This window comes from Elephas maximus, chromosome 18, assembly GCF_024166365.1.
Source record: "Elephas maximus indicus isolate mEleMax1 chromosome 18, mEleMax1 primary haplotype, whole genome shotgun sequence".
In the NCBI taxonomy this organism is placed as follows: domain Eukaryota; kingdom Metazoa; phylum Chordata; class Mammalia; order Proboscidea; family Elephantidae; genus Elephas; species Elephas maximus.
The window spans coordinates 15501076-15521468 of NC_064836.1; the positions used below are offsets into that span (position 1 = coordinate 15501076).

At 47.5% G+C, this 20393-nt stretch overlaps 1 long non-coding RNA gene across 1 annotated transcript; it reads left to right on the forward strand.

The window, feature by feature from the left end:
- The first annotated feature begins 5428 nt into the window (after nucleotides 1-5428).
- Nucleotides 5429-19839, forward strand: LOC126061655 (uncharacterized). Its single transcript, XR_007513861.1, has 3 exons — nucleotides 5429-5706; nucleotides 7663-7787; nucleotides 19691-19839. It is a non-coding gene; the product is annotated as an uncharacterized LOC126061655 (long non-coding RNA).
- Nucleotides 19840-20393: the final 554 nt, after the last annotated feature.

The following is a 20393-nucleotide window of genomic DNA, read 5'->3' on the forward strand; positions in this document are numbered from 1 at the left end:
ATGGATCATAATAAATTATGGATAATATTTTGAAGAATGGGAATTCCAGAAGAGTTAATTGTGCTCGTGGGGAACATGTACGTAGACCAAGAGGCAGTCATGCACACAGGTTATCTGGTTTAATTTGCATAATAACCATGTGAAGTAGGCATTGCTACCCTCCTTTTTCAAATGGGGAAACTGGGGCTGACTGAAGCGAAATAACTTGTCCAGGGTCACATAGATCTGGATGGCAGAGACGGGAATCTAACTCAGATGTTAAGGCTTCAAACCCAATGCATTATATCACTTTAGTCTTTGAACCTGTAAAGCAAAGGTTGAGATCCTACACAAGATTTCACATTTTAGACATTTTCAACCTCCCTTTAAGGTGTATCTCTGAAGGTAACTGGGGTGAAGAAGGCTGGGTCTCCAAAACACTTTCTGTTGTTGAGAAACAAAGAGAAAAAGAGACAGAGACTAAGGCTTAGAAACATAGAGACGAGCAAAAGATTCATTGAGATCCAAAGCAGCTTAGTCATGAGTTTAGTTGAATCCTTGCTTGCGATCAAAGCAAGTAAGCATCAACCCTGTACCGCTCTTTGGAGAGACATAGATTCTTCATTGGTAGCAAACTACTTCCCCGTGACTCCTAGGGTTGAAAGCTGTATTGATTGATTGATTGATTCATCCAAATACAAACCCTTACTGAGTGCCGGAATCCCGTCTTGGGGATCCTGAGATAAATAAGACACAATCCTTGCCCTGAAAAGATTTCACAGTATTATGGATTGAATCATGTCCCCCCCCCCCCAAATATATGCTGAAGTCCTGACCCCCAGTACCTGTGAGCATGACTTTGTTTGGGAATAGGGTCTCTGAAGATGTTATCAGTTAGGTTAACATGGAGAAGGTTCCTGGGTGGAGCAAGTGGTATGGACTTGGCTGGTAACTGAGAGGTTGGCGGTTTGAACCCACCTAGCCACACCACAAAAGAAAAGGCTTGATGATCTGCTTCCATGAAGACTATAGCCAAGAAAACCCTATAGAGCAATTCTACTCTGTAACACAGAGGGTCTTCATGAGATGGAATTAGCCCAATGGCACAAGACAACAACAGGTTAACAGAGATCATACTGGAGTAGAGTGAGTCCTAAGTCAATTCAACTGATGCCCTTTTAAAAGAGAACACACACAGGGACAACGACACAGAAAGGATGCTGTGTGATGCTGCAGCTGCAAACCAAGGAGTGCATGGCGCTATCAGAAGCTAGAAGAGAGGCACGGACCAGATTTTCTGTCTAAGCTTTAGATGGAATCAACATGGCTGACACCCTGATCTCAGACTCCTAGCCTCTAGAACTTTGAGACAATAAATCCCAGTTCTTATAGGCTTCCAGGTTGTGGTATGCTGTTATGGCAGCCCTAGGCAGCCAATCCACACATTCTGGTGGGGAGGGCAGGAGAGTGAAGATACCACTGTAATATGGAAACGTGGAGTGCCCTGGGGGAGCAAAGGAGAGGTACCTAGCTCAGCCCTTAGGGGAGTGGAGGGAGTTCAGGGAAGACTTCCCACGGGGGGTTTAGGAGGGGCTGCCACAACCTGGAGACCTGAGCATAAACCCCAAGGTAATCACTCCCAGGAGGAAGCAGGATGGGGGCTGCTCATGGAAGGGGTTTTCAGCTTGTTCCTAAGCCCTCTCTGACTTCTGAATCCACTGCAGGATCTCTGCCTTAAAGCTTATCCCCATGTTCCCCTCTGATCCAGAGCTTGATCATTCTTCCTGACTCCATTCTTCAGCACGTCACACCATACCACATACACGCGCACAACACACACATGCACACTCTCACTCACTCACACCAAACAGGCTTTGGGGATTTACTGAGTTATGTAGATAAAGCCAAAGTATTTACAAAGTACCCTCCTGACGTAGCTTACCTTCCTGTTAGTTCAACTAAGTAACAGCTATTTGCAGATGGGCACACTAAGACTACACCCCCCCCAAAAAGGAGACTAATTCTGCCACCTCTGCCCATCCTTGGGCCTTCTGGCCTTATCTGTACCTGCTGGCTTCTTGTGCCTGTGTCCTGTGCAGACATGTGCCAAGGGTGTGGATGGAGTCATGTCTAGGGCAGAGCAGCCCAGTGACTTAAGCAAACACCTCAAGGGTGAAGACAGAGAAGTCTTCACCTCCCTGCCCTGAGACAGCAGGATCTGACCTGGCTCTGCAGTTGCCAGTTTCAAAGTGCATGGGAACTGGAGGGCTGCAGAGATACCGGAGCAGAGCCTTGTTCTCATCCGTCTCCCCAGGGAAACCCAGGGCTTCAAGGTCCTGGCTGTGAGATTCTACTGCCGATCAGGAGACAGGGAGGCAAGGTGAACAGGGTGAAGCCAACCTGTGTTTGATCTTTCAACACAGGGAACTTGTGTTGCTACCAGCACTGTGCTGGGCACTAGGGATCCAGACTAGATGGGAACCAGACCTGAGAGGAAGGCTCAGAAAGGAACAGGCAGAGAGAGCTTTTCTGACGCACAGTGGCAGAGCTCCAAACCAAAAAACCAAACTCACTGCCGTTGAGTCAAATCTGCTCAGGGACGGTATATTGGAAGGGATCTTCGGGCGGAATCTGGATGGGGCTAGCCTGGAGAGAGTCAGATCATAGTTGGCCAGATCCCTAAGCATCTGACACCAGGGGAAAGGGAAGGTCAGAGAACCATAGCATGGGGAGAGGGGGAAGGGGCCGTGGGGCTCATCTGGTTCACCTCCCTCCTTTGACAGATGGAAAACCTGAGGCCCCAAAGAGGGGGAGCGACCTGCCCAAGGTCACCCCCAGAGGCCATGGCAGAGCTGAGGAGACACCTCAGTCAGTGCTGTCCCCAGGACCCCAACCTGCCCCTTCATTTGGCCCTGGAGCATGAATGAGGCTCTCCTTCCACCAAGGGGGCAGGAGGTCACTTGGGGACCTCCTCACTCCCATTCTCAGCATCACTCAGAATTGCCCCAGAGGAGCGATGCTCTCCAGGGGTGGGCAAGTGCCACTCAGAGGGGCTGCTCTGCTCGGCTGAGTTCTGGCCAGTTCGTTGAGAGAGAGGCTGGGGAAGCAGTTCTGCAGTGTTAGGCCTGGAAGCCACAGGACGTCGCTCACAGGTGGGGTAGTCCTGTGGCCTTCAGAAAGAGGAAAGGATTCTGCTCAGAACCAGAAATTGGTGGAATGGGTGAGGGTGTTGGAGGCAGTTCACACCGCCCTGGGAATGTGGAGAATGGGGTTGGAGGTGGGGAGGGAGTGAGTTCCAGGCTGTTAATGTTGACTCATGGGCCTCCTGGCTGTAATTCTGACTTTGGAGGCTTAAACCAAGTACATATTAACCTGAGTAGAGGGGCTGCTGCCTCCAAGGGCAGGGTGTAGGTGGCCTAGACCCCCAATTCAGGGAGAAATGGGATATCTGGAGAAGCCTGGAGTTGATAAACCTTTCTAGGAGCTCACCCTCTCTCCAGGGTCTAGCTTGGGCAGCAAGAGGATTAGGTCAGAAGGTGTTATTTACTGGCCCTGGGAAAGCCATCAGCAAAAGGATGCCTTCTCGTCTCCCCTTTTCTCTTCCACAACTCCAGGAAACCGTCCAACACTGCCAGTTCCTATCACCTACCACCCAGTCCAATCCACCCAACTCTTCCTCTTCCATTTCCCTCAAGCACACAGACCTCTCTTCTCCGAGTACTGACAGCTACAATACCTGAACCCCATTATGGGCCGCAGGTGAGGTGTTAGTTTTGTCTCCTCAAGGGCTCCTTGAGTTAAGGGACTGAGTCACATACACTTTAGAGGTGTCAGGATATAATGGAAAGGTCAAAATCAGGATATAGTCGGAACAAAAAAGACCTGAGGTTCAAATCCTGAGTCTGGGGTTTGCTGGTCTGATGACCCCTGGCTAAGTATTTACTTCTTTGAGGCTCAGTTTGTTCGTCTGTAGAAGGGGACACATTCTTGTAAGGTGAGTTCTTTTCCATCAGGCACAAGCACAGGCCCCATGATGACCATGTACTGCATGACTATCTGCTCACCTCTATCATTGATCCAATACCCTGCTCCATTCAGCCCTTCAGCCCCACCCCAGCCACGTGGTGCCTGCTCACCCTGAACAATGAATGACCCTTGCTCTTGGGTTCCAGGGAGTGTCATCCCCCCACCCCAGCTGGTCTTTCCCTCACAGTGTCCCAGGGAGGCAGCCAAGCAGCAGAAGGGGTTCCAGGAGGCTCTTCTCCCAAGTTGAGCAGAAATGTCATGGCATTGCCTGGACTTGAGCCCTGGAACTCTAATCCCCTCTGCCAGCTTTGCTTCTGGGAGGTGCCAGGTGGAGACGGTGTGAGTGTGTGTGTGGGGTGTGGGTACTAAAGAAGAGCAAAACTGCTTGTCCAAAAAGAAGGGAGGAGGTGGGCTCTTTGCCTTTGGCTATTTGCCCTGTCTTATCCAGCCTAGCCCTGGGTGCAGCTGGATGGCTGGTGGGTCAGGCTGGCAGCCTCACCTTCCCCTCATCTCCGGAGCCCTCCTGCCTGAGGGTTAAATCACACCGTTTAGGCTGGAGCCTGGGCTGGCCCCCACGAGGCATGGGCAGCCTTTTCAAGGCCAGACTCTTGCTGGTGGGCCACCTTCATTCATGCAGGAGAGGAGGGAGGGTGGAGGGGTGTCTACCCCAGGCTTTTCCCCATGTCTGTGTCTGGGGGACATGTCCAGAAATTTATCTGCCCTCCTCCCCAAAGGAAACCTCCTGTTGCCGTAATTGTTTTTAGCCTTTCAAGGTGAGTGTACTTAGCACCCTGATTCCTTCTCCTCCCTCCTCCCAGCACCCTGCCCCAGAGCCACTTACAAGGGCTAAGGCAGGTGGGGGCATGACTGGGGTAGGTTTTCAGCCCTAGAGAAGAGTCATGCGCCCCTATGGGCAGAGGACTGGGACCAAGCCAGGGCTTTAGCCTGGGCCACACCCACAGTTCCTCAGCTGCTCAGCCCTCCCAGCCTGGACCCCATCCTCCCCAGGGAGTAGGGGGATGTGAGAGGTGTGTGGAGTGCCTTGAGTAAAGTGGTCTCGGCGTGAGGGTACAGAAGGGCACCGGGGATGGGCCATTCCTGTGCGCCTCCCAGTGCACAGGCAGGCCTTGAATCTGGCCCACAGAGGCTGGCTGAGGGCTCTGGGGCACAAGCTCAAGGGCGCACATGTCCTAAGCCCCAGGCCCCTGGGTGGGGGTGGGGACAGAGCACTGGGAACAGGCTGCACTAGCGGATTTGAAGGTGTCCTTGGGGATGCCTCGCTTGGTCGGTCGGATGGGGCTAGTTCTTGTCAGCTCTCCAAGGGCTGTGCTCTGGCCTGGGCTGCTCACAGAAGCTGCATTGTTCCCCAGGAGCCTCTTAAGCATTTTAGCTTGTCTTGTCCTCCAGGTACATTTGTTGGCTGTGGTTCCCACTGAAGGCATCTTCAGGGGGCAGGCAGGATGCCAGGCTTGCGGGCAGGACCTGGAGCGCTCCACCAAGCAGAAAGCTCAGAAGCAGTAAGGACTCGGCAACTTGAAATGGGACCATCCTTGGCTGTTGGCCAAAGACAGCAACCAGTCCACCTGAGAAGCCCTGCCATTACTACTGGTCCCAGCCAGGAGGCTGAGGGCACGTACTCTGCAACCAGAGCATCCTGGGATTGAACCTGGGTTCCCCCAGCAAAAAGCTATGTGATTATGGGTAAGCTACTGAACTTCTTTGAGCTCCTAGTTACCGTGCCTGCAAAATGTGGGTAATAAAAGGGATGTTGACAGAATAAACAAGGTAATGCCTGAAAAGCACTGAGCTCAGGGTCTGCCTCTTCCATGACTCAAGACGGCCCACCCCAGCAACACTGTCCTTTCTCTTATGCCCTCTCCTCATCTGGCTTGGAATGTTCTTCCTTTCCTTCTCAGTTTTCCGAATCCTTCAGCTCAAGCCACACCTCCTCCATGCAGCCTGCCCCGCTTGCTGTGTTTATCCTCATACCCCTGTAGTACTTGCCGGTGGTCGTTGCCACTGGACACTTGACCATGTGCCACCAGGGATTTCATGCTAATGGTTTACAAGAGGTTACAATCCTGGAGCATGGGACTTGAGTACTTTGCTTCTTTGGTGTCCTTCATGGACCAAATCACGCTAAGCATAGTAATGTGGATGCTTACCTTCTGAGTCAACACGTCCATCCTGAGTCTTGTCCACGGAAATGAGAAGAACCATGTTTTGGTCTCAGCCGTGCTCTGTGGTGACCCAATCGTTCCAAAGAGATGCTTCAGTTGCAGTCACACTGCACCAGCTGGCGAGGTCATATTATTGTGACATCCCCATATTTTGCCAGCTGGTGCCCCCTCCCTCTCACTTAGAGCCTTGAGTCCCCTTTCTGGCTGTAGTCTTCTGTGGTTAGCCTTGGGAGTCTCTGGGTGTCTCTTGGTATTGACTTTAGGCAAGCCGCTTAACCAACCCAGAACTCAGTTTCTTCCGTTGTTGGGAAGGATATCTCTGTCATTCCCAGACCAAATGGAGGCTTTGCTGTTGTTCCCACACACCCTGTTCCCATTCCAATTCTTGCCCTTATTCCAAGACTGCAAGACTGTGGGCCTAGACTTGTAGGGGATATTGAGGTCTGGGGAGGAACATCTTGGGGCTGCTGCTCCCAGAAGGGCCCGCTTGGGGTGAACCATACTAGGCTGTCCTCCAGGGAAGAGTCATTGGAGAGAAGTTCTCAGCTCAGGGAGAACGGGGGTGGGGAGGAGGAATGGGGACTCCCTCTTTCACCAGAAGCCTGGGTGGAGTGCAGGGTAAAGGACCAGTGGGAAAGAAGGTTGGTTTGACCCCAGTGACCCTGGTTTTACTTCCCCACCAGTTACACAAACACAGCCCTGTGCACCCTGCATGAGCACACCCCATATGTTGAGAGCCACAGACCCCGGGCCCCACTGGCCTGTATAGAAAAGCAGCACGCAGGATTTATGTTAGACACAAGGGATAATTTCCCACTATGAGGGTATTAGAGACTGGACGTTGTATAATTTTCTGGAGGCTGTAGGATGATCTCTAAAAGACACGTTTATCCCTATGGTGGTGGCGGGGGTGGGGAGGCAGTTAATCCTTTCAAGGCTCAATTATTCTCTCCTTTGAATTTTTTGTTGAAACTATGCGTTTTCACTAATGATGGCATGCTGATTAAAGGACGAATTCAGAATTTTCGTTATGAGTTATGGATTTTGATACCCACTATCTGGGATTCCATGTATTCCAGAGGCCCTTGGGCAAGGTAAATTCTGCCAATATTAGTCAATGATAAAATTGGGTTATTCATTTATTTTTTAAGTTTTATTTCTTGAAAATTTGCAAAACATGAGGTAAAAAATGAAGGCACCTGGCAATGACTGCACATAGATTTTATTCTAGTCTCCTTAGCCTTGTTATTATTTTTTTCATGAAACTTCAAAACATGGTATAATATATTCTTACTGCAAAAGCAGTACTTATAGCCCAAATAAATAAATAAAGCCAAGGAATTTATTTTATCTCAGGAAAATTACCACTACAATGCAGTCTTCATTACTGCAAAAGACGTAGTTAGGGGCAAAAATAAATAAAACGAAAATAATTTGAACCTCAGGAAAATTAACACTACTGTATCCTTTGTTACAGCAAAAGCAGTACTAACAGCTAAGAAGCAGAAACAGCTGCCCTGGAATACTGCAGAACTGCTCACAGGGGTGCGTTCTACCTGCCACACCTGGAAGCAATAATTGGACCCTAAGACCGAATGCAGGGTAAGCGTAACTTAAAGTTGAATTCCAGTCTCTTGAAAAGTACCACTGCAATGCATCATTCCTTATTGAAAAGGTACTATTTACTGTTCAGAAGCTAGAAAAGAAGGGAGCCAGTAACACCTGGAAACAGTGAATGGCATAAAGGAGAAAATGGCCACTATGACTGAATGAAGACTGAAAATAGCTTATTCTCATGATAAGTACATTCTCATAAGGACATAGTAAAAGGGAAATATAGTGAGGAGGCTTATCTCATAGAAATAAAGGCAAACACGTCAAAATTTTAGAAAATTCACACATCTGGGAGGCATCACCTAAGACAATTCTCAATTTACACAAAAATGGGGCTCTCACTCAGGATTACTGAGTTTCATGCATCCCAAAAGGCTCCCACCTTGAGGCTAACTGCGTTAAAATTGGGCTACCCGCTTTCCGAAGAACTCCGGGGGCATAAAAAGTGGGTGGGATACCATATGTCCCATGGGTATTGGAGGGGTTAAACTGGACTTGCCCAGAGGCAGGGGGATGGAAGAGGTATGAGGTCCCTACTGGAGCAAGGCTCCAAACCCAGGCAGATGGAAAAGGAATAGAGAACCAAGCAAGAGGTACATAGAAACTGTACCCTTACCTATCTCTGCCATGGAGCGGGAGAGAAGAGGGAATCCTGGACTCTGAATACACGTGAGAGAGGGCTACTTGCCTGCTGGTAAAAAATTATCAGGGAACCAGGACTCTTTGGTCCTTAGAACAGGAAAAGGGTGAGGGGCCTGTGAAATGCCGCATTTCTTTATGTCTAGCAGCCTAGTGACATCCCGACTTCTTGTCAGGTCTACATGGGCAAGTGAGCTGTGGGGGTAGAGCAAGAGGGAAGTTGGGTGAGCTGGGCGCCGCTGCTCACTCAGTCAGAACCCACCAAAGCACATGAACTGAGAGCCTGTGAGAGGGGCTGAGAGGTTTCTGAGGAGGTAGGATGACTCCTTGATGCCTTAATTCTTTTCATATCTACATGTTATTATGAAAAATTTTCAAACATATAGAAAAGTGTAAAGACTTCTACAGTAAACACCATACACCCCCACCTAGATTTTACCATTAGCATTTTGGTATATTTGCTTTATCACATATCTATCCGTCAGTCAAGGTCCTTGGGTGTTGCAAGTGGTTTGTGATCAGCTACTAACCTAAAGGTTGGCAGTTTGAGCCCACTGAGTGGCACCACAGAAGAAAGGTGTCTTAGTCATCTTGTGCTGCCATGACAGAAATACCACAAGCGGATGGCTTTAACAAAGAGGAGCTTATTCTTTCACAGTCCACTAGGCTAGAAGCCTGAATTCAGGGCACCAACTCCAGGGGAAGGCTTTCTCTGTTGGCTCTGGAGGAAGGTCCTTGTCATTAGTCCTCCCATGGTCTGGGAGCATCTCAGCTCAGGAACCTCGGGTCCAAAGGATGCGCTCTGCTCCCAGCGCTGCTTTCTTGGTGGTATTAAGTTCCCAACTCTCTGCTTGCTTCCGTTTCCTTTCATCTCTTGAGAGATAAAAGGTGGTGCAGGCCACACCCCAGGGAAACCTCCTGTACATTGATTGGATCAGGGATGTGACCTGGTAAAGATGTTACAATCCCACCCTAATCTTCTTTAACATAAAATTAGAATCACAAAATGGAGGACAACCACAGAATACTGGGAATCATGGCCTAACCATGTCGATACACACATTTTTGGGGGGACATAATTCAATCTATGACAAAAGGCCTGGCAATTTGCTTCTGTAAAGATTATAGTCTAGAAAACCCTATGAAACAGTTCTATCCTGTAACACATAGTGTTCCCATGAGTCAGAATTGACTTGATGGCAATGAGTTTTTTTGGTTACCCATTAATCAATCAATCCACCTGTTATGGAATAGATTGTGTCCTCCAAAAATGTGGGTCAACTTGGCTAGGCCATGATTCCCAGTATTATGTGATTGTCCACCTTTTTGTCATCTGATATGATTTTCCTATGTGTTATAAATCCCACCTCTGTGATGTTAATGAGGCAGGATTAGAGACAGTTATGTTAATGGGGCAGGACTCAATCTACAAGATTCAGTTGTGTCTTGAGTCAATCTCTTTTGAGATATAAAAAAGAGAAGTGAGCAGAGAGACAAGGGGACTTCCTACCATCAAGAATGAAGAACCAGGAGGGGAGTAAGTCCTTTGGACCTGGGGTCCTTATGCTGAGAAGCTCCTAAATCAGGGGAATATTGATGACAAGGACCTTCCCCCAGAGCAGACAGAGAGAGAAAGCCTTCCCCTGGAGCCAGGACCCTGAATTCAGACTTCTAGCCTCCTAGACTGTGAAAGAATAAATTTCTCTTTATTAAAACAATCCACTTGTGGTATTTCTGTTATAGCAGCACTAGATAACTAAGACACCATTTTATTCTTTGAATACGTTTCAAAGTTGCACACATCAGTATACCTCTTCATTAATTCTTCAGTGTATCACCACCAAGAGCTTAATATTTTTTACAGTTACTTCTTTCTTTTGTCATGAGTGTTACATACAATGAAATGAACAAATCTTAAGTGTATCATGTATGAGTGTTGACAAATGCCTACACCTGCAACCCAAATACCTATGAAGGCATAGAATGTGATGATGACTCCAGAAATTTCCCTCGTGCCACTTTCCAATAAACTCTACTCCCAGTCCACAACAGAAAACCCTGGTGGCACAGTGGTTAGGAGCTATGGCTGCTAACCAAAAGGTCAGCAGTTTGAATCCACCAGCAGCTCCTTGGAAACCCTATGGGGCAGCTCTACTCTGTCCTATAAAAAAAAAAAAAAAATTAACTCTGTCCTATAGGGTTGCTATATATCCGATCAACTTGAAGGCAATGGGTTTTGGAACCCACAACTACTCTGGTTTTTTTCTACCACAGCTTAGTTTTGCCTGTTCCAGAACTTCATTCAGATAAATGAGTGAAACTTAATTCATATAAATGAAATATAACATGTATCCTTTTGTGTAAACCTCTTTCTCTTAGCATAATGTCTCCTGCTTTCTTTGGTACTGCTATACAGGGATTTACTTAACATGGCCCTTCTAGCCATGCTTGGCATCAATTCTTCCTTGGTCTTTCATATTCATTGCCCAGCCTTTGCATGCGTATGAGGCGATTGAAAACACCATGGCTTGGGTCAGGCACACCTTAGTCCTCAAAGTGACATCTTTGCTTTTGAACACTTTAAAGAGGTCTTTTGCACACATTTGTCCAATGCAACACGTCATTTGATTTCTTGACTGCTGCTTTCACTGTTGATTGTGGATCCAAGTAAAATGAAATCCTTGACAACTTCAATCTTTTCTCCATTTATCATGATGTGGCTTATTGGTCCAGTTGTGAGGGTTTTTGTTTTCTTTATGGTGAGGTGTAATCCACACTGAAGGCTGTGGTCTTTGATCTTGATCAGTAAATGCTTCAAGTCTTCTTCATTTTCAGCAAGCAAGTCTGTGTCATCTGCATATCATTGGTTGTTAATGAGTCTTCCTCCAATCCTGATGCCGAATTCTTCTTCATATAGTCCAACTTCTCGGATTAATTGCCAAGCATACAGATTGCATAAGTATGGTGAAAGGATACAACCCTGATGTACACTTTTCCTGACTTTAAATCACGCTGTACCCCTTGTTCTGTTTGAATGACTGCCTCTTGGTCTATGTACAGGTTCCTCATGAGCACAATTAAGTATTCTGGAATTCTCATTCTTCCCATTGAGGCCTTTGAATTGTGGTGTTGCTGAAGAATATCGAATATACCATTGACTGCCAAAAAAAACAAACAAATCTGTCTTGGAAGAAATACAACCAGAATGCTCCTTGGAAGCAAGGACGGCGAGAATACATCTCACATACTTTGGACATGTTATCAGAAGGGATCGGTTTCTGGAGCACATCATGTTTGATAAAGTAGAGGGTCAGTGAAAAAGAGGAAGGCCCTCAATGAGATGGCTTGACACAGTGGCTGCAACAATGGGCTCAAGCATAACAACGATCATGAGGATGGACCAGGTAGTGTTTCATTCTGTTGTACGTAGGATCATTATGAGTTGAAATCAACAACAACAACAAGCACACATGGAGTCCTGGTGGCGCAGTGGCTAAGAACTCGGCTGCTAGCCAAAAGGTTGGCAGTATGAATCTACCAGCTGCTCCTCGGAAACTGTACAGGGCAGTTCTACTCTGCCCTATAGGGTCACTATGTGTCGGAATCGACCCAATGGCAATGGGTTTGTTTTGTTTTTTTGTTAGCCATGCATGTTCTTGTGACTCCCACAAAATGTTTGGGCAGGATTATGCAAATAAGGTGCTTGTGACCCATCAAGTGGATTGGACAGCTTGCTAACAATGCAAATAATGTGCACGAAACACTTGTGGGGTGGGGCCATGCAAATAAGATGTATGGAACCCTAGCAGTGGGACAGGTCAGTTTTGCCACTCTGCTATTCTTAAAGAGAGCCAATTCCAGAAGTGGAGTAGAGGACCTCACTACTATCCAGAAGAAGAAGACCCAGGAGTAGAGCTTGCCTTTGGACTCAGGATCCCCGTGCTGTAAAACCTCCTAGACCCACAATACAGAGAAAGCTATAACACTGGAGAGGGTGCAAGACAGCGAAAAGTGGCAGCAAGTGCAGCAGAGAAAGGGCAGCAGCAGAACCAAGAGATTGACCTGAAATGGCTGCAGTAGGCTTCCTGGCCCACAGAGCAAAGCAGCTATGTGGGCATGCTGAGCTATGGATCAACAGAGCTGAGCACCTTCGGGCAGAAGGCTTCCTGGTGGACTAGGGTGCCTCTGGGCCAAAGGGCTTTGTAACGCTTGGCTGAGCAGGGCAGAGGCCAGGCTGAGGGGTCAAGGGAACAAGGGGCTGAGAGAGAGAGCTGCCTGTGGGCACTGCTGAGAAGCTGTCCTGACCAAAGAGTTGTTCCTGATCCTGAATTGTAACCTGTTACTTCCCTAATAAACCCCATGACTGTGAGTATGGTCTGTGAGTTCTGTGTGGCCTTTGCAGTGAACTATTGAACCCAGCAGAGAGGTAGACAGTGCTGTAGGAGGGACGACTGGTGCCAGAATTGGTAAAAAAGGATGGAGAATGGAGGTAAGCCTGACCTCTACCTCGTGGGAATCAGCCTTCTGATTTTAATGATCTTGATTCTCTCTCCTCCCTCTTGTCTAATTAGATGAGCTCTGAGGTCACCAGGCCATTTTTATAGGGAACCATTTTTTTTTTTTTTAAGCCATCAAATAAAAACTTGTCCCCGAATCTAATCTTCATTAAGCCCAGGGAAGCTGTGTTTACAAGGGCACGATCAACACCTCAGTGCGCCTGTTCTGTTTGTCCTTGACCAGCTGAAGGTAAACAGGGCTGGGCAGAGAGAAATCTGTGAGGTGTGCAAAGGTTTTCAGCCCTCAGCCTCCTCTTTCTGCTCTGAACTGCCCTTTCCAGCACCCCTCACCCCTCAATTGATATGTTCTTCCCACTCCAGGCACTCCCTCCCCCACCTCCCTAACCAAAACCAGCAGGATCTGATAACCAGTCATTTACACTAGATAACTGATAATCCAGTTACATTGTAACTGGACTGCCTGCCACTGAGGTGTTGCCTCCACAGGTATTGACTTGTTCCCACTTTTATCTCTGAATGGGGCCTGATAGACTCCCCAGCCCTGTGCCTCTCAGACTTCCACCGAGGCTCCCTAAGGACGGAGAAGTGAATGTGTCCCCACAGGGACAGGGGTCTAAAGGTGGAACTCAGCAGTACTCTGCGGGTGTGGTATTTCTTTAAAAAACATATCACAGATTTTATTCGTTCTTAGAACCAGTGCATAGACAAAGCACAGAAGACTTAAAACCTTGATAATACAAAAGTAATAGTGTTGGTGACAGAAACAGGGGGAGGGGTGGCACGATATATTGGGATGCTAATTTCTGCCACTTTTCCAGAGAGAAGGAGACAGTTATTGTCTAAACCTGACACATAAAAAGTAATAATAATAAATAAAAGTTTAAAACATATTGAAAGACAAAGACGGTTGTTGTGTGCCATGGAGTCAATTCCGATTCTTAGTGACCCCACATAATAGAGTAGAACTTCCCCATAGGGTTTTCTTGGCTGTACTATTTGTCCTTCTCCCTCAGAGCTGCTGGGTGGGTTCAAACTGCCAACTTTTCGGTTAGCAGGGGAACACTTAACTGTTAAGTCACCAGGGCTCTTTTGGCTACCAGAAAACCCCATGTAACAAAAAGGAGGAAGGAGAAGCCAGAACAGTTTCAGGAGAAGAACGGAAGAGTTAATTGTATACTACCTCAAGAGTGCTCATGAACGGGGTGTCCCACTTTATAACGTGTCCATGTTTATTTGTAACATAAAAGCAATACTCCTCCTTCCCCTCCAAATCTCTGAGTAAAATCGAGGCTGTAGGATATGTACCTTGCTTTTCCCTTGGCCTGGGTTTTCCTGACCCCCACAGCACACCCTAGGTTGACAGGTACAGTCTTTCCGGCAAAGGCATTTCAGGCTCTAATTGTTGGGTAAGAGGGACCCAGGGAATTTGATGGGTTCATTTGAAGATCCTGCAGGAAAACCAAGTCAATCCTTATGTCAGGACTCAGGCTGTGGAAAGGGGCGCCAAGTGGGCTGGACTCTTCCTACCCTACGTCAACCCCTCCCCGCCACCTCTCACAGACCCTGCTCCTGGGGAGACCAGCTGAGCTGTGAGAAGCTTGGCTCTGAAACAGCTCGAGTTGGAGGAGTCCTGGTTCTTCCTTTTATTTTTTATTGTACTGTAGATGAAGGCTTACAGAGCAAACTAGCTTTTCAGTAAATAATTAGTACATATATGTTTTGGTGGCATAGGTTGTCAACTCCACATGCTAACACTCTTCTTGATCTTAGGTTCCCAATTACCAGCTTTCCTGTTCCCTCCTTGCCTGGTGTGTCCATTTAATCTCATTTTGTTCTATGGGCCTGTCTTATCTTTGGCTGAAGGGTGAGCCTCTGGAGTGACTTCAGTACTGAGTTATAAGCGTATCAAGGGGCCATACTCTCGGGGTTTCTCCAGTCTCTGTCAGACCAGTAAGCCTGGTCTTTTTATTTTTTTGAGTTAGAATTTTGTTCTACATTTTTCTCCAGCTCTGTCCGGGACCCTCTACTGTGATCCTTGTCAGAGCAGTTGGTAGTGGTAGCTGGGCACCATCTAGTTGTGCTGGACTCAGTCTGGTGGAGGCTGTGGTAGTTGTGACCCACTAGTTCTTTGGGCTAATCTTTCCCTTGTGTCTTTGGTTTTCTTCATTCTCTCTCCCTGGTTCTTTCTTGACCAGCTAGCTGTCTTGGATCAAGGTACTTGAAATGCCTGCCACCAGCCTCTTCCCTCTAGTCTTTCTCTTCTCAGACCTAGGCTCCCTCCCTCCTTTTATTCTCAACCCAGTGTTCTTTATCCCCATCCTCCATCCTCATCTGAACCACAATTAGGCTTCTCCAGACTTGGCTGTACTTCAGAACCACCTGGAAGGGTTTTAAATAAATGTACCAATTCCTAGGTCTTGTCCCTAGACGTTCAGATTCATTGTGTCTTGGTGGGATCCGGTCATGTGTATTTGTAAAAAGCTCCTCAGATGATTCACATACACAGCTAGGCAAGGGAATCCCTGCCTTACCCCATGTCCTGCTGTCTTAATCATCTAGTGCCACTATAACAGAAATATCACAAGTGGATGGCTTTAACAAAGAGAAATTTATTCTCTCACAGTCTAGTAGGCTAGAAGTCCAAATTCAGGGTGCCGGCTCCAGGGGAAGGCCTTCTCCCTCTGTCAGCTCTGGAGGAAGGTCCTTGTCCTCAATCTTCCCTTGGTCGAGGAGCTTCTCAGGCACAGGAACCCTCTGTCCCAAAGGACACGCCCTGCTCCTGGCGCTGCTTTATTCGAGGTATGAGGTCCCCTACTCTCTGCTTGTTTCCCTTTCCTTTTATCTCTTGTAAGATAAAAGGTGGTGCAGACCACACCTCAGGGAAACTCCCTTTACATTGGATCAGGGGTATGACCTGAGCAAGGGTGTTACATCCCGCCCTATTCCTCTTTAACCCCAGGCAGAGATTATGATTTATAACACATAGGAAAATCACAAAATGGACTAGAAATCATGGCCTAACCAAATTGACGCATATTTTAGGGGGGCACCTGCCTTCTGCCTTGTACAACCTCCCAAATATGTGTCTTTTGTTTTCTGGCACAAATGATGTGATTTTTATTGGTAATCGTTGAGTTTTCACATCATCACGTTTTCAGTCAAGGATTCTCTGAAATGTCCCTCTGTCTCCCGTGCTATTCCTTCCCTGTTATCCCGTCATCTTCGTTATCCGTGGGGTCACTTTATGACATATCCCTGCCCCCTGGAGCCGCTTCTAATCTACTGAGGCTCTAGAAGGAGGAGAGAAGCTGCTCTGTGTTTGTGTTGTGGTTGCTATGAGTTGGAATTGACTTGATGGCAACAGGTTTGAATTTTTTTTTTTTTTTGATCCAAAAGGGAAATGGTCAAACTGGGGCCAGGCCCCTTATGGAGACTCTAGTCTTAGTCCCAGGAGCCCTGGTGGTGTCATGATTAAGTCCTTGGCTGTTAACCAAAAGGTTGGCGGTTTGAACCCACGAGCTGTTCCATCGGAGAAAAGGCGTGGTGATCTGCTCCTGTGAAGATTACAGTCTGGGAAACCCTATGGGGCAGTTCTACTCTGTCACAGGGTCACTATGAGTCAGAATTGACTAGACAGCACACAACAATAACACTCTTAGTCCCAGGGCCAGCAAAGGCGAGGGAAACTCTCAGTGAAGTGGATTGTCACAATGGCTGCAACAAGGACTCAAACACACCAATGATCATGAAGTCGGCTTAGAACTAGGCAGTGTTTTCTGCTGTCATCCGTAAGTTATCCACGAGTTGGAGGTGACTCGAGGGCAGCTAACAACAGCAATAATAATTTTAGTTCCAAATTAAGGTCTTCCCTTCTAAATAACTTCTCTTAATTCTGTTTTGGGGAGGCTCTCCACAGTCCCCAAAGTGTGGAGGGGGCACTGGTAAAGTACCCCAACCAGCACTCGAGCTGTTTTCAGATGCCCCATCCCTTTCTGACCACTTTAAGCATAAATACCATAATACTGCTGTCACCCGTGATCTCCACAGAGGAAAACGTGCATCCAAAAACCTGCATTCCATTATTGGGACTTAACCCTTCTGAACCTTTCCAGGACATTTTTAGTGGGGGAAAAAAAATAATAAAAAAAGAAGACAGAGAGAGCGAGAGAGAGCGCTATAGGAAGGGAGCAATGCTAACCCCAAAATAAAATTCCAAGCACCAGTGACAGAGGTTATTATGGATTGGGGACATTGTTGGTGTCCCTCTAATTGCAGCCACTTCCTATGGACTCAACTGAACAGGTGAAGAAATTGTAAATGCGTGTTTGTGTTTGAATGGCAGACTCAAGTTACAGCTTGCAAGTGACTTCCTCCTTATTTGGCAAAGGACAAATAGAGGGAAATCCTCCCAGTACAGACGGTGTTCAAGAAAAATGACTGAAGTGTGTAGAAAACTCCTTTGAAAGGTCAATATGATCAAAATCTTACTTGACTTTTTGCAAATGACCTTGTTCAAAGAGCTCCGGGCATTTTGTTCTTCAGTCCAGCACAGGTCCAAGCTGAGCAAGGAGATGGTGGAGGAGACGGGGCCAAGAGAAACACCCCAGTTAGGAGTCTAGACTCCCTCATGTACTGGGGGAAATCACCTTTCAGCCTCACCCTAGTAGAGCTCCCAGACCAAAGGAAAGTGGGAGACTTAGGGAGGTACCACAGCCCCAGGAATCTGCTTGCTCCCTAAAGCTAGAGGTGGAATACATCACCCAGAGCTGATGGACATACCCCTTGGGCTGCCTTGCAGTTCCCCAGGAAAGGAATCACCCAGTTAATGAGCACTCCAGGAAGTTGCCTGCAGGCTAGAGTCAGACCCACCGCTTCTCCAGGCTCTCCAGACTTGTGACTGCTCCCTGTCTTTTCTCCTCTACCACTAGCAGCTCCCCTCCAATTTTATGTGCCCCAAACACCATGATTCTTAAAGTTCCATGGTACACAGAGCACTCTTCTTTCCCTCCCTCCCTCTCTTCCTCCCTCCCTCCTTTCCTCCCCCTCCCTTCCTCCTTCTCTCCCTCTCTCCCTCCCTTCCTCCCCGCCTCCCTCCCTCCCTTTATTTTTTCCTCTTAAAAATCAATTTCTTTTCATTGTAAAAAATTCAAACATCAAGGCAATGTGCAAATAAGAAAGTATAAGTTCCCATAATCTAATTTTCCTGTGATAACCAGCCTTAGCAGTTGGGCGTATGCCCTTTCAGATCTTTCTTTAAGTGGGTACAAACACCTTCTACGTGCCGTGCCATGCTATTTGTTTACCCACACCTTGCTCATGCTGTCTACCCCTGCTTCCTGAAATGCCCTTTCTTCTCTTTTGCCAGGCTTACTTCTATACATTTTTTAAAACTCAGCCCACTTTCTCCTTCTGTCTTCTTCCAGCCTGGGCCAGGTACCCCTCCCTGGGCTCCCTGATCCCGTGTACAACCTTACCATAATGAGGTATCAATTCTTTGTTTATGAGTCTGTCTCCCCCAAGAGAATATAGGTTAGTGGCCCAGCCATGAGGGCCAAGGCAGACCCCAGCCTCACTCGAAATCCCTCCTCTCTGGCTCGGCTGCACTGTTCTCCTCGCTTCAGCATCCTCAGTGCCTGGCACACTGCCTGGCACATGGTTGGCACTCAATAAGCCTTTGTTGAATGAGTGATGAGTGAGTGAATGAATAGCAAGTCGGGGTCCTGCAGCTGTCCCCAGCGTGGGACCTTTCTATGCAGGTGGAGAGCTACAGACAGAGGCAACTGCCCAGAAGAGAAGACCTCCATGTTGCCTGGTCCCATGAACTGCCAATAACTTACAGTAGTTGTGTAGCCTGAGGGCACTCCCCTCAGGATGTTGTGAGGGTAAGAATTTATGAAGTGAGGTTCCCTGCCACCTTTCACCACTGCTTTAACTCCCAACCCACTTGGGGGGAAAGGGCCCACTTCCCTCAAGCCCAAAGAAATACAAGGAGGTCAGGTCTGTGACAGAGCTTGTAATGATTGGGTCCCCAGGGACAAAGTTTCAGATGTACCAGCTGTGTGACCTTAGGCAGCTCCCATAATCCCTCTAGCTTCCTCCACAACAGTAAAATTAGAATGCTGCTAATAATACCTAGCTTACAGGTTTGGTGGAAAGACTATGTGAAATGGGAATGCTAGAGTGTTTTGTCAATTCCATAGCTCTTTATCCTGCCCCCTCCCCATGGGATTCAGGTAAGAGCAGGGTCCTAGGAGACCTGGACTTTAGTTCCAGCTCTGCCCTTCACTCCCATGGTGAGTTTGGGCAGGCCACTTCCTGTTTCTGAGCCTCAGTTTCCTCATCTGTAAAATGGAGTGGGGAGGAGGACACCAGACTAGATGATCCCTAAGACCCCTTCAAAGTTCCAGTCCTCTGAAAAATAAAATGTAGAACAAAATGCCCCAGTTTTTGTGCTATCATTTGGCTGTGACCACAGAGGTCTTTGCAGTAGCAGGGAGGGCCCTTCTCTCACAACAAACCAAAACTCATAGCCATCGAGTGGATTCAGATCCATAGTGATCCTATAGGACAGAGCAGAACCTCCCCATAGGGTCTCCAAGGCTGTAAATCTTTACGGAAGCAGACTGCAACATCTTTTTCCCCTGGAGTGGCTGGTGGGTTTGAACTGCCAACCTTTTGGTTAGCAGCTGAGCGTTTAACCACTGCAGCACCATGACTCCTCTCTCTCACACCAAGGCACCTGAACTGGAACCATGAAGGCTGTGTTTGGCAGCCCACCAGCTGGAACACCCCCAATCCTGGATTTCTGTGCTGGGACAATATGACGTTATCTGATGCTGCCAAATCCTGAGAGAGATTCCAAGACACCAGAGAGGAACGGATTTGAGGTGGTTTGTATTATGTCTTTTATTACATTTGACTGCTTTGGAAACTGATCATCTAAGGATGGTGTCAAACAGACGCCCTCTAGATTTTGCTCTTAGGGAGCATAGGGCTTAGCTGGGGAGAAAAGAGCTACCTGTGAACCTGACTTAGGGAGTGACTGGAGAACTCATTGTGGGCTGGAGTCTGCAGGGGACCCTCAAGGGCTAGGCTTGAGCTGGACTTTGAAAGATGCTTAGGTTTGGGTATGTAAAGGGAGGGTGTTGTAAGTGGTGGTTGAGGGTAGGATATCTGAGGGTGAGTGACAAGACCAGACCACTGGACAGAGGAGGTGGTATCTATTAAACAGAATATGCATTTAATTGATCAAGTACACTTTCCCCAAGAGGACTAGACACCACCACCAGGAAGGACAATGTTGAGGACGTCTTTATTTGGAAGTCACCTGCAAATAGATGTCTAAAATAGATATCTCTTCACCAAATAGGTGCCTCTTTTCTTTTATTTCTCTAAACTGGGTTTGTAGCAGGAATATAATGAATATTCAAAGAGAATC